This window comes from Sus scrofa, chromosome 6 (assembly GCF_054392235.1).
Source record: "Sus scrofa isolate SSC_HxYL_T2T_F1_AM1 chromosome 6, Sscrofa_HxYL_maternal_Yorkshire_Landrace_v2.0, whole genome shotgun sequence".
NCBI lineage: Eukaryota > Metazoa > Chordata > Mammalia > Artiodactyla > Suidae > Sus > Sus scrofa.
The window spans coordinates 87,455,892-87,470,244 of record NC_139388.1 but is presented as its reverse complement, the minus strand read 5'-3'; the positions used below and the strand labels follow the sequence as shown (position 1 = coordinate 87,470,244).

Sequence of the window (14,353 nt, the reverse complement as noted above, 5' to 3'; positions counted from 1 at the left end):
CCTGGGACCTTCCCCACACAACTTCGGTCTCCCTGGTCCCACCAGCCCGCTGTTGCCTCCACAACCTCACACACCAGGCTGGTCACCTGTCTGGTGTGAGGGGCTCTGAGAAGGCCCAAAAATCTCTATGCATGTGCCCAGCCCCGTGGCCTGCCCTCTGACACGCTACTGCTGCAGGAGGGACACCTAGCTGGCTGTGGGGTGCCTGGGGGCTTGGTCCAGCTCGGCCACCACCTCACTGTGTGACACTAGGCAAGCCCTCCCTCCCTGAACCTGGCTGCCTTACTACCCAGTGGAAGGGGCTGGACAGCTGATGGCTCTTCCCTCCCAGGCATCCCATAGGGGGCAGCAGGCAAAGGTCCTGGAGTGGGAGCGGGGGACCAGAAGGGGAGGCAGCCCCTGCCATGGGGGCCGCTGTATGACCAGCTCCCTGCAGGCTCCAGGCCCCAGCTGCACACACACACACACACACACACACACACACACACACACACACACACACGGCGTGGGCACAGCTTGTGAGTGAGAGTGCATCGTTCTTACACCTGACCCTGACTGCCGGGAGCGGGGGGCCACAGAACAAAAATAGCCAGTCTCCACCATGACCTTGAAGGGCTCCTGGACCAGGGGCAACAGGCCAGTCCACACAAAAGGCAACATAAAGATAAGGATGACAGTGGAGGAAGGCTCACAGTTTGGAGTGGGGGCAAAAAACTCTATAGGGGGAGGGAATTATTTCTCACCCTCCACGAATTAATTATTACTAGTTAATTATTTTATTTTTATATTTTGGAGATACAACTCACATAACATAAACTTCACAATTTAATTAATTTATTAATTTATTTATTTTTTGCTTTTTAGGGCCACACTCATGGCATATGGAGGTTCCCAGGCTAGGGGTTGAACTGGAGCTACAGCTGCCAGCCTACACCACAGCCACAGCAACACCAGATCTGGGCCACATCTGCGACCTACACCACAGCTCACAGCAATGCCGGATCCTTAACCCACTGATCGAGGCCAGAGATCAAACCTGTGTCCTCATGGATGCCAGTAGGGTTAGTTAACTGCTGAGCCACTTTGGGAACTCCCTGAACTCCACCTTTTTTTTTTTTTGTCTTTTTGCTATTTCTTGGGCCGCTCCTGCGGCATATGGAGGTTCCCAGGCTAGGGGTCCAATCGGAGCTGTAGCCGCCGGCCTACACCAGAGCCACAGCAATGCGGGATCCGAGCCGCATCTGCAACCTACACCACAGCTCACGGCAACGCCGGATCGTTAACCCACTGAGCAAGGGCAGGGACCAAACCCGCAACCTCATGGTTCCTAGTTGGATTCGTTAACCACTGCGCCACGACGGGAACTCCAACTCCACCATTTTAAAGTGGGTTGTGGTATAGCCACAACTGGTGTGACCATCCAATTCCAGAACATTTCTGTCATCCCAGAATGAAACCTGTCCTATTAGCTGTCCTTCCTACCTCTAGCCCCTGGCAACTGCTAGTCTACTTTCCATCTCTATAGATTTGCCTGTTCTGGACACTTCATATAAATAGAATCATATACCATAAGACCTTTTGTGACTGTCTTTTTCACTTAGCATAAGTATTTATGTTGTAGCATGTGACAGTATATAATTCCTTTTTAATGGCTGAGTAGTATTCCATTATACGGCCAGACCACATTTGTTTATCCCCGCCCATTGGTTGATGGACATGCGGCTTATGTGCACTATTTGGCTATTATAACCCATCCTCCGTGGAGTTCTTTCTCAACCTTGTTCTAAGAATTCCACAGTATCATGTCAGGCAGCCCCTCACACCTGCGAGATAAATACTGTTCTCATTTCTTTTATGTAGAAGAAGAAGGAGACAGGTGAGGGACTTGCCTCAGTGAGGTAGTGTCAGCATTTGGACTCAGGCAGTGATGTGACACCCTTCCAGGAGTGAGCACTTCATTACCTTGTAAAGCCCTCTTTCTCTTGGCCACATGGGACAGCAACAGTTGAGTTGAGTTGGTGGCTGCTCCTTCAGCCCATGTGCCTGAGTACCTCCCAGAAGCAGAGACCCCGGCAAGCCACAGTGGACATGGAGAGTAACTGAAAGCAGACTTTGCAGTTCTAAGCTTGGGGGTGTTTTTTACTGCAGCAGAGCCGGGGCTGCCCTGAATAACACCTCCTGTGGGCTGGGACCCATACAGCCTCTGGGCACAGAAGTAAGGCCCAGGCTTACATAGGCACACACACAGCTTGGGTACATTTTTGAAGCAATTAGTTATGTGCCCAGTTGAATTAAAACCAAGATCAAGCGGTGTTGCTTGAACTTCCAAGGGCTTGGCGTGTGCATCTGGGGAGCTGGTTTTCATGAAGGATTTCCACAGCAGCTGAAACTTCACCCAGAAGAGACAATCTTCTGGATTAGTCTCATCCTTGAGGTTGTTCCCAGATGTCCCTCATGCTCCTTGAGAACTCACCTCATCCGTTAACCAGAGCTGACAATAATTATTCAGAATTTACCAGCTACCACGCTGAGCACCCCTCAGACATTTTATCCTCCTAACTTGTGGGATAGGTCCTTTATCATCCACATTTTCCAGGTGAGGAAACCAAGGATCAGAGAGGTCAAGAGACTGGCCCAAGATGCCAAAATGAGCAGGTGGAAGAAGTGGAGTTGGAACCTAGGTCTTCCTACCTCTAGAGCTCATGGTCAACTCAAAGGTCATCTTGATAATCCATGACCGACCCAGCAGTGACCAGTGTCTTTGCTGGAGTTTATGGCCAGGTCTTCCTGGGGAGATGCCGTGGTGTACAGACAGAGTCCAGGGTGAAAAGTCAGGAACCTGGGGTTCAAGTTTCTGATCCAGCTTTAACTTATTCCATGGCTTAGGGCAAATTCCTCCCCTTCTCTGGGACTCAGTGTCCACATCCATGAAATGGGATCTTTGGATTGGATCAGTGGTCCCAATGTTAGCTGCACATCTGAACGACCTAACAAGCTGGTAAAAAATACTGATTGCTGGGCTCTTTCCCCTACCTGCATTAAAAGGCCTAGAAGCTCTGAATCCACAAGTGATTCACACCTGGAACAAGCATCAGGAACTCTGCTTGTAGGGACCCTTCATAGCTCAGCTCAGTGAGTCTATGGAGGCAGCAAAGACCAACCCAGCAACCATGCCTGGCAGTCTGAGTCAAAGACCAAAGAAAACAGTTTGTGGACGGTATGTTCTGGAAGAATCTAGACGAGAAAGAGGTTGGTTGGACTGTGGAAGTTGGGGAAGTAGAAGCAGAAGTTGGTTTTGTTTAATTGGCATTGTGTCATTTTCTCCTTGAAAGAAAATCGCATTTCCAGTTAAGCCATCCTTCTTGGCCCCCTTACTGTCAGGAGGGGTAGTTCTGGCCAACGAAATAGGTAGAAAGGATGAGTATCAGTTTCAAGGCTGGCCATGAGACTGCGTGGGGTCCTCCATGCTTTCTCCCATGCCTGTGGTGAACTAGGCTTAGAGTGTGGATGATGGTAGCATGTAAAAATGGGAGGAATCTGGGTTCCAGGGTGAGAAGAACGTCCTCTGCACTGCAGGACGAAGAGGCAATACATTTAGATTGAGCTAAATTACTGTGAGTGTGGGGTTGTTTGTTAGAGCAGCTCGTGGTACTTATCCTGACTAATACGGCATAGAGGACCTGAGACCAGAGCAGGCTCTGAAAAGGTGAATACCATTTGGACACAGGGAGAGGAAGGAAAGGACATTCCAGAGGGAAGGAACAGTGGAAACAAAGGGGTGGCAGCTAGAACAGGTGCGATATGCTTGCACCCTAAAGAGAAATTCAGTTTGATGGGAACTGAGAGCTATGCTGGGTAGGAGATGAGACCAAAAATACTCCAACCAGTGGTGTACTGGATCCAGCTCATACCAGCTCATGAGAGCCAATTGTTTTCCCACCTCTGTGTTCAGTGACAGACATCACTTTGGTAGCTTGAAATTGGCCATGGTGGGAGTAGTTACACCATGGCAACCAGTAAACACTCTGAGCCAGGGCTTTTTTTTCCTGTGGTTAAACACTTCTCAGCATGCTACTGGCTGCAACCCACATGCAAATGAGTCCTGCCAATCTGTGAGGCAGTGGAAAGACCAAAGACCCTGTAGCCAGTTCTAAGACTTGCCTCACCCCTTCTGCGCTGCGTGGCCTTGGGCAAGTCAACGTTGCCTCTCGGAGCCTCACTTTCATCATCTGCAAAAAAGTACCTCCCTCAAAGGTGGATGTGAAGATAAAAATGAATGAGCTCGTGTACATGGAGGCCTGTCTGCATCCTTTCAGCATCACCATTGCTGCACACGTGACTCTCCTATGTAAGTACCTGTATCCCTCTGAGGGCCTTCTCTGCCCAGTGGGCACACGTGGCCCCCCTCCAGGAGGTCTGGAAATGCTGGGGAGCAGCCAAGGGTCTTAGGGAGCAGGCCTCAACCCAGATGGATGAGGGCTGGTACGTAAATAGCCCAGCTTCGTGGGAGTCCCCGTTGTGGCTCAGTGGCTACTGACTAGTATCCACAAAAATGAGGGTTTGATCCCTGGCCCCGCTCAGTGGATCAAGGATCCGGCTTTGCTGTGAGCTGTGGTATAGGTCACAGATGAAGCTTGGGATCTGGCATTGCTGTGGCTGTGGTGTAGGCCAGCAGCTACAGCTCTGATTTGACCCCTAGCCTGGGAACTTTCATATGATGCTGGTGCTGCCCCCCACAAAAAAGGCCAGCTTCTCACATCTTGATCAGGACAAATCTGAAGCCTGTTCTACCTTGCCTCCCAGAAGTCTCCGGGAGGGCCCAGCCTCTGTAGGCTGCTGGCCTGTAGCCCACTGACTGGCACATCCTGAATTGGAGTCTCCTTCCCTGCTTCACTTTACTGATTCCCCACCTGGGCATCGTTGCACAAGAAGTTTTGAGAGAACCTCTCTCGTCTTGTCTCAGGCCTGCTTCTGGGGGAACCCAACCCAGAGAGCAGCCAAGACGATCAGTAACCAGAATCATATCTTCTGTGTGTGTGGAGATTTACAAAGAGAGCAGGCTTCTGCTTCTGGCTCAGGCAGTTAGGCAACCCCATGAGGCAGGCAGTGGGCATTATTCACTCCATTTTGCAGATGGAGAAACTGAGGCTCAGAGAATAGCAATGATTAGCTCAAGGTCATACCACCATCAGGGAGAAGGGCTAGAATGAGGGGTCCCTATCCCAAGTTTTCAGCTGCTCTGGGCACCTGGGCCCTGAGCCACCTGGGAGGGGTCTCCATCCCTCTGCGGCTCATCCCTGATGGAGGAGGCTGATGCTGGCCCCTATGTGGGCCTGGGACAGTGGAGGGCAAGTGGGATGCTGGTAGGAATGGCTGCTTATTAAATCCATCTATCACTTAGCAGGCCTGACCCCATTCTGTCCTGGGAAAGCCAGCTTTGCCTGGGGGTGGCTGGAAGGGGAGGGCAGGGAGGGAGGCTGACCTGGCAGGAGGGGTTTGGGGAGGCCAGGAAGGCCAGAGAGTGGCTAGGCTGGGATGAGGTCAGAGGCAGCTCCCGGCCGTCTGTGTCCCCATAGTGTGGGGGCAGCGAGGGTCCCAGGGATGCACTGGCCTAAAGAGGGGTCTTCCAATTCCCCCATCAGTGCCTGAGCCAGGGAAGTCCTGAACCCACCAGATCCAGGTATCCAGGCCCCAGAAGACACAGGTCAGGGACAGTACAGCGGCTGTAACACGAAACCACCATTTAATAAGCACCAACTGTATGCCACACACTTATGTTGGGCCTTCAAGACCTGTCTCATTTCATCCTCAGGATGTGTAGGGAGTGGTTGAGGGCTTGAGTTCAGACTCAAGGCAGACAGACCTGGGTCGGAATCCAGGCCCCGCCCCCTGGGTGTCTGTACACCTCAGTGAGTTGTCTCACCTTAGTTTCCACAGCTGTAAAATGGGCTTCATGACAGCAATCATTGCATGGGAGAAAGGCGGTGAGGATGCAGTGCTGGATCATGTGGAACCTGCTCAGCGTGGAGTCCGGCCCACGAGACCCAGCAGCAATGATGACCTTAGCACCTGCTGTGCACAGGGCCCCTCGCTAGGCACTTGCCCTGAGTTAGCTCACTGAAGCCTCACAACCACCCTGAAGGGAGGGACCACTGTTAGCCCCTCTCTTACAAGTAAAGAAGGAAAGCTTGGCGGGGCCCACAGTCACACAGCTGCTGGGAGGCAGAGGTGGGATGTGAAGCCAGGTGGTCTGTCTGCCTTGGAGACCTGATTAGCGAAAAAACAAAACAAAACAAAACAAAACACCCCAACTCCCTGGCCTCCCCCCTCCCCCCTACATGTAACGTTAATCAATTATTTGATCTTTGAAGATATACTGCTGGGTGAAGCTTCCTGGAGGCCCCGAGAGGACAGGGTGCCAGCCTGGGGCTGAGAACAAGACGGTGCCAGAGCTGGGACTACACCCAGGGCCTCTGGTTCTCGGGCCAGGCCTCGTTCAGGACCTCAGATGCCATTTTGAGCTCTGCCCTGGCCTCTCCGCCCTGCCCTCTCCTCAGCCTCTCCAGGTGAAGGCGAGCGCCTGGGCTCCCCAGGCCACCGAGGGGTGGGATTGAGGCCCCAATTTTTTCTTTTCCACTGAGAGGTAATTTGCCTGGAACATGCTGAACCCTTTAAAAATTTGGTCACAGTGCCCACTGTCTGGGTTACTATGGTGACCTCATTCTGAATTTGCTTCCCGAGGGGGAGTTGGTAATAATTAATACAGCACTTGGGTTGGCTGCCCATAGCGAGTGTGGGGGAGGCTCACAGAGTCCCCTGGGGATGTTCCTCCCCAGGGGAAGCAGGGCCTCCTCCCCCAGGCGGGGTCCTGGCATTTCCCAAGGAGGCAGCGGAAGGGAGAGGACGCCTGGCCCTGCCTCCCCTTCCCAGCCCCAGAAGCCGTGTTGTGGGGGCTGCAACGGCTTCTGGGGAGCTTCCTTTTGCAGATGAGGAATATGAGGAAGTGACTTATCCAAGGCCACACAGAAGATCCAGGCAGTGCCAGCAGGGGAGCAGAGGCTGGTGTCCTGTGCTTCAGGACAAGGCTCTCTGGTGGCTTCCAAGGGTGGGGAAGCCCAGCTTCAAAACTTCTCCCCTCCCCCTGAGTCTGGAGCGCTACCTTTTAGGAGACACTTGAGAAGGTTAAGCATCGCCTTCTCTGGGCCCCAAGGAGAGGCCAATGGACCTGTGCTCATTCCTTGCCCCTTCAGCGCGAAGGGGACAGATTACTGATGACTCTGACAAGTGCTGAGTGTCAGGATCGATTATAAGATGATATGGGGTGTTAGGGACAGGCTCTGAAGAAAGCTGGAGAGAGGACCGGATAGGCTAGGATGGGGGCGGCCTGGGAAGGACATTGTGAAAGAGCCCCAGGCAAGGCCAGGCCTTCGCCGTTTCTGGAGGGGGGCCCTTGAGGCGGAAGGGCTCTTCTTCCGCCCTACTTCTCCCCATCATTTCTTGGTCCCCACCCATTCCAACCCCTGCAGAAAGAGAAGCAGAAAGACATGTAGAAGAAAGAACAAGAAGTCTCTTGTTGAGGGGGTTCCCATTGTGGCTCAGCGGGTTAAGAATGGGACTAGTATCCATGAGGATGTGGGTTCAATCCCTGGCCTTGCTCAGTGGGTAAGGATCCAGTGTTTCTGTGAGCTGCGTTATAGCTTGCAGATGTGGCTCGGATCTGGCATTGCTGTGGCTGTGGCTGTGGCCGGTGGCTGCAGCTCTGATTAGACCCCTAGCCTGGGAACTTCCATATGCCACAGGTGCGACCCTAAAAAGACAAAAAAGAAAAGAAAAGAAAGAAAAGGTCTCTTGTTGAATCCAGACTCCATCTCATTTTTCAGATGGGGAATCTCATTTTTCGGATGGGGAATCTGAGGCTCAGAGAAGCCTTAGAGAGGTCCAGAGACCACAACCAGTAAGTGGTCAGTGGGGATTTGAACCCACATCGGTCCAAGTGTACCATCTGCACTTGGACTAGGGTCTCTCCATAGTCTCACATTCCCCTTTCAGGCTGGGCTAAGAAGGGCTGGGAGACTTGTTAGAGCAAATATAGAGCTGGAGTAAGATGGGGCTGAGGCTCTCCAAGCCTAGTGAAGGGCGGGCAAGAGACAAAGAGGAGGAGCAGGTTTGCTTATCTGCTGGGAAACGGGCAGGTGTGGCTCAGGCAAAAAACTGGGAACTTAGGAGCATCAACTATGGAAGTTGGGTTTTAATAAAGGAGTGAAGGGAGTTCTCATCGTGGCTCAGTAGTTAACGAACCCGACTAGTATCCATGAGGACTTGGGTTTGATCCCTGGCCTTGCTCAGTGGGTTAAGGATCTGGCGTTGTCATGAGCTGTGGTGTGGGTTGCAGATGCAGCTGGGACCCTGTGTTGCTGTGGCTATGGTATAAGCTGGCAGCTGTAGCTCTGATTTGATCCCTAGCCTAGGAACCTCCATATGCTGTGGGTTAGATCCTAAAAAGGCAAAAAATAAAAAATAAAATAAAGGGGTGGGGGGGAGTTTTCTTGTGACTGAATGGGTTAAGGATCTGGCATTGTCACTGCTGTGGCACAGGTTCCATTCCCGGCCAGGGAACTGCCACATGCCGCGGGTGCAGCCAAAAAAAAAAAGGGGGAAAGACCGTAAAGGGGTGGGGAAAGGAGGAATTGGAGGCATGGCTTTGGTGTCTCTGATCATGTCCAAAAGTTGAGCTTGTGGTGTTTTGTTCATCTCAAACAAAACAAATAAAACAACCTGTGACTTTAGTATGCTACCACAAGGTGGCGTCATTTGGCCACTCAGATATTAACCTCTATTAAAATAAAAATTTCACTCATTTTTCAAAAAAGACAAAAGTATAAAAAATTAGATGTACATATTACATCAAGGTTTTTTTTTTCAAAAAAAATCTCTTCTATTTTAGAAGAGAAATATCTGGTATAGAAGTTGGTTTGCTCTTCCCTGGCCCTTAATTTTATCCATCTACCTTCCCTAAACCTTGGACTCTCTAGTGGTCTACCTTCCCTTTCTGTCTGGCGCTGGTCAACAACTGGAACCCACTCCAAACGTTGTCATGCCAACTCAACATACTGGAAAGAGCAGGGGACATGGAATTGTCCCAACCCTCACCTCAGCCTGATTTTGGAGATAGCTTCTCACCACCCCAGGTCACCCCAGGTCAGTACAGTAGATTTGCCATATGCCCCGGCTTTCCTCCCGCTGAGTTAACTCTGCCTGCCTGCCACGCCAGAAGGTTAATTCCTCCAGGCAGAGCCCTTGGCTCCTGTATCTCTATAACCGCCCCAGACCTTTCCCACAATGCCTGTCACATGGATAATGACCAGCAGTTCGTTGAACAAATAGATGAATTCCCATTTCAACGGTGAGAAAACAGAGGCAACCAGAGGGAGATGATGATGACGATAATAATAACTGATATGTGTTGTGTACCTACTACGTACATATATTAAATTCATTCAGTTCCCACAATCATTCTAGAAGGCAAATACTATTATTACACTCATTACACAGATTAGGGAGCTGAGACTAGAGACACTTGGGACAGGAGAGCAGCTGAAGGAAAGCTAACAAGTCCAGTTCAGCAGTTCATTTGGGATGGAGAGCTGAGGGCAGACATCATTCGTCCATGCATTCATTTATTCAGGACAAGTTTACCACAGCTAGATGCCAGCTATCTATGGGACCCTTAGTACGTGCTAAACCCTGTGGTTGGTAGTGGAGCACCGCCTTGTCTCCCCTCTTCACCCTGGCCAGCCTGTGAGTGAGGCTCTTTGCCCACTGCCTCGTGGACAACCCACGACAGCTTGGCAAAAATGGCTTCGGCCACCTTGAACAAAGCCTTGCACCACGTGGCGGTTCGGGTGGGGGAGAAGGGAAGCGCTCTTGCAGAAAGCTGCTAATATCTCCTCACATCTCATTGGCCCTCATGGGGTTGAGTGTCCACCCCTGAACCAATCAAAGCAGTCTGAAGCACGTCATGGGTGGGTTGACTCCACCCGGAAGTGGGAAGGCATCAATTCCAGCCGCCTGCAGGTTAGGAAGGTGAGAGAATTGAATCCAGGTGGAAGAAGGCGGGGTACCTGGACGCGGCCACTCTCGCCCACTCGCTCCTGTCACCTGAAGCTGAGAACGCACACACCACAGAGCCAAACTCTCACCTCACTTGGGGAGCTGCTGTTTCCACCCCGCCCGTCCTGCCTCCCCGCCCGCTCCTGCTCTGGTTGGCTGTGTGAGCTTGGCCAGGGCCTCGGTCTGTCCGCCTGCCCAGAGCTGTGGTGAGGAGCTGACCCAGGCAGGACGCTTGCGCACTAGACCCCTCCTTGACCGTGCGGGCGTTCTGACTGGTCTGAATCCCTCTGTAAACCCAGGCACAAAGCCCCTCCCTCTCACTGCCAGAGGAATCCCAGGCTGCTGGAGAGGGATGTCTCTGGGAGGCTGGTAGATTGAAGGAGGTCCCTGCCTGTGTGACCCTGCCTCTCTGAGCCTGTTTCCTCACCCATGAGGACAAGATAACTCTACCAGCCCTGAAAACAAATGAGGGTAGGGAACCCGGGGCCCTAGGAGGGAGGTGCTCAGAGATACTTCTCTTATTTATTGGGAGGAAGTGCAGAATAGGGATGGAGAGGGAATTCCGGGGCTTGCAGTCAGATTCTAGGGCTCAGTCTTTCATCCAGCAAACATTTATGGAGCATCTACTATGTGCCAGGCATGATACTAAGTGCCAGGGATACAGCAGTGAATAAAACAGACAAAAATCCCTGTCTTCATGGAACTGATATTTTCTGCCAGGGAGACAGACAAACCACAAAATAAGTAAAAATTTAAAACGTGATAGATAGTAACAAATACTGAGAAGAAAGCAGAGAAGGCTAGAGATGGTTTGGTTTCCTGGACAGAGAAGGGCTCATTGAGAAGGTGACACTTGAGTAAAGCTCAGAAGGAGGTAAGGAGATGAGTCAGACATTTGAAAAGAACTGTTACAGCCCAGGGGAACCTAAAGAGATGTGATGAGCAAGAGTAATGTGGTATCTACATGGGATCTGGGCACAGGACAAGGACATTAGGTAAAAACTGAGGTAATCTGAATTAAGTGTGGACTTTAGTTAATAATTGGTTCCTTAACTGTAACAAATGTACAATGTGTAAGACGTTAATAACAGGGGAAGCTGGGAGGGTACAAGAACTTCTGTTACTACCTTATCAATTTTTCTGCACATCTAAAACTCTTCTAAAATAAAATGTTTATCCAAAAATGGAGGAGGGCAGAGTGGCGGCAAGTGCAAAGGCCCTGAGGCAGGCATGTGCCTGGTGGGATTAGCAAGGAGGCATAGTTTGCGGGAGAGGGGGAGGGGAGGAGATCAGAGGGGTAGGTGGGGAATGAATTGTGTTCAGGCTGGTGGGACTTGTACGGACGTTTCTTCGCTCTGAAGTATATTCGGAACCATTGGAAGAGTCTTTGACACCATCTCGCTTGTAATCTAACAGCATCTCCCTGGTTGCTCTGTTGAAACTGGACCCTGTGAAACTGGACCCTGTGGGGCAAGAGCTGAAGCAGGAAGGTCAGTGAGTGTAAGCGAGTGAGTGGGACCCTGCGAGGGCTTCCCAGGGTGGCCCCCAGTCCTATCTTCCACCTGCCTTTTGATCTATAGAAAAACTTTAGTCAAAGAACCAATTTAATCAGAGAAGTGAGAAAGTACAGAGAAAAAAGAAAACAGTAATAAAAATTCAGCCATTGAACAAAGTCAAGGACCTTCAGTTCGTCGTCGAAGGTTATAGAGAATATTCTGAGCCACGTCCTTGGAGCTGTTTTGCAGGTGCTGAAGCCCCCACCAGGTGGAAGAAGCCCACTGGATGCCGCCCACAAGCACGTAGACCCCAGACCAGTTGGAACCAGAAGGTTGATGACTCTGACTCCCAATGACCTCACCACCCACCAGTCAGGAAAGTGTCCACAAGCTGATCACGCCCTGCTCCTCAAACACTCTAAGACTCCTCACTACCCCCTCTAAGGGGGCGCACCATCCTTGAGGCACTAGCCTGCTGTGTTCCCCTTTGCCTGGCAATTAAAACTCCTTTTTCTGTTTCCTCCAATTCTGTCTCCATGTTTCTATTTGGCGTTGGTGTACAGTGCAGCCGAGATTTCGTCAACATGAGGAGGCTCCTGCACAAGGCCGGGTGCGAGAGAGTAGTGGGTCAGACCAGGGTGGTAGCAGAGGAGGAGGTGAGAACAGGTTGAGTTCTGGAAATATTTTATTTCCAGGGTAGGGCTGACTGGATCTGCCAACAGACAAGGTATGTAGCGTGAGAGAAAGAGAGGAGTCGGGGAGGATCCAGGGACAGCTGGAGCGACTGGAAGGACGGAGGGAGGGAGGGTTGGGAGGCAGTTAGGACCTCAGTTTAATCATATGGAATCAGAGGTGCCTGTGAGACATCCCAGAGGAATTGTCAAGAGGCATCTGGAAATACAAGTCTGGCCTTGAGGAGTCAGGGCTAAACTGAAGATTAGGAAAGTCAGAGTCATCAGCGAGGAAACACAATTTTAAACTCTAAAACCTGGGGAGGTAAGATCACCTCGGGGGCAGGGGTGAATGCTCATGCGTGGAGACACACACACCATGTGTGGCCATTTAAATGAGCTTAGAGATGCACATGCCTCAGCTCATATCATCCTTGCAACAAACTCCCCAGCCCACTTCTCGTTTGCTCCCCCTAAAAGAGCCGAAAGCACTTAGTGACCTGAGAGGTGAGGTGAGTGCCCAGGGCCTGGCAGGTACCACTCGGCTGAATTCTCCCAGCAAAAGTGTGACCTGGAGGCCATTTTTGTCATCGCCATTGCACAGAGGAGGAACGTGAGGCACAGAGATTTTAGGCACTTGGTCCAGGCTCTGTTTGACAGAAGGCATCCTGAGGGGTGGGGTCACATCACCCCCTCTGCTCTCACAAGGAATTCGGTTTATTCAGCGCCTGGACTGACAAGGCAGACAGCCTTTTGCAAGGGCTTCCCCAACAAAGGCCCGTGGAATCCACTGCTCTGCCTGCCAGGGACACCTGAGACGCCTCTGCTGGGCTAATCCCGCTGGTTCTTGAGGACTTGGGGCGGGGGACACAGCTCTGTTCCCCACCATGAAGCTGAGGGGTCCCAGAGCCCCACTTTGCACCCCAGGATTCAGCCTAGGGGAGGGCAGAGGGCTCAGGCTTCCGCTCTTCCTCTGTATCAGTCAGCTTTAGCTGTGGCAGCAAACAGCCCCCAAATTTCAGTGGCCTCCACCAGTAACGTTCTTGTTGTTGTTGTTCACGGGTCTAAGGGTTGGTTTTGACTCAGCTCAGCTCCCAGCCACGTGTGGCCCCTCTGTGGGAAGGACTCTTTTCCTGACAGAGAGCCAGAGGCGAGCCTGAACCACTCAGGTGCATTTAAAGCTTTGGCTCAGATGGGGCACAGGGGACGTCCATTCACATTCCAGAAGCCAGGTGATAGCCGGGAGGGTGGGTGGTTAATCCTCGGTGGGGCTGGAGTGGCCAGTGGGGAACAATAATATGCGTCTACCACAGGATCTTGCTCAAGAGAGGCTGGGTCATGGACTCATTCACTCAGGGGCAGGGCTGGGGCCCCGCTGAGCAGTTCTTGCCTCTGAGAGCCAAGAGGCTGACTGGCTGACTCCCTCCCATCTTTCCCAGCTGGCTTCTCAACTTCCACAACCGTGTACACCCATCCCTTTCCATTCAATTCCCTTTTGCCTTTTTTTTTTTTTTTTTGGTCTTTCTAGGGCTGCACCTGCAGCATATGGAGGTTCCCAGGCCAGGGGTCAAATCAGAGCTACAGCTGCTGACCTACACCACAGCCTCAGCAATGCAGGATCCGAGCTGCATCTGCAACATACACCACAGTTCACGGCAACGCAGGATCGTTAACCCACTGAGTAAGGTCAGGGATTGAACCCGCAACCTCATGGTTCCCAGTCAGATTCGTTTCCGCTGCACCAGGGCAGGAACTCCTTATTTTATTTTATTGTCTTTTTTGGTCTCAATTCCTTTTTGGAGTTATAGTGGCCACAGTCCGAGTCTACAGCTTGCAATACAAACACCTCAGATCAGACAAACAGTAACAAATTTGAGGTGATGCTAACAGAATTTCTTTATGGAAACGGGGAGGGGGTGATGATCAGTGTGATAAAGGGGGCTGGCAGAAGGAGCCCATGACAAGGGCCTGAAGGGTCACCCTAGGGCCAGAAGGCAGAAGAGAGCCCATGAGGTCTCCATGGGGAAGGTGGGCAGAGAGACTGGCTTCTCTGACAGCTCAGGGAAACACCTTAGG

General features: G+C 51.6%; 1 long non-coding RNA gene across 2 annotated transcripts; it reads left to right on the top strand.

Annotated features, from left to right (window-relative positions):
• Nucleotides 1-4,092: 4,092 nt before the first annotated feature.
• LOC106510636 (uncharacterized) lies at nt 4,093-12,132 on the top strand. 2 transcript variants are annotated; one of them, XR_001309272.3, is made up of 3 exons: nt 4,116-4,348; nt 9,033-9,198; nt 11,527-12,132. It is a non-coding gene; the product is annotated as an uncharacterized LOC106510636 (long non-coding RNA). The 2 variants fall into 2 exon arrangements; XR_014805128.1 differs by lacking the exon at nt 9,033-9,198 and having other exon boundaries at nt 4,093-4,348.
• Nucleotides 12,133-14,353: the final 2,221 nt, after the last annotated feature.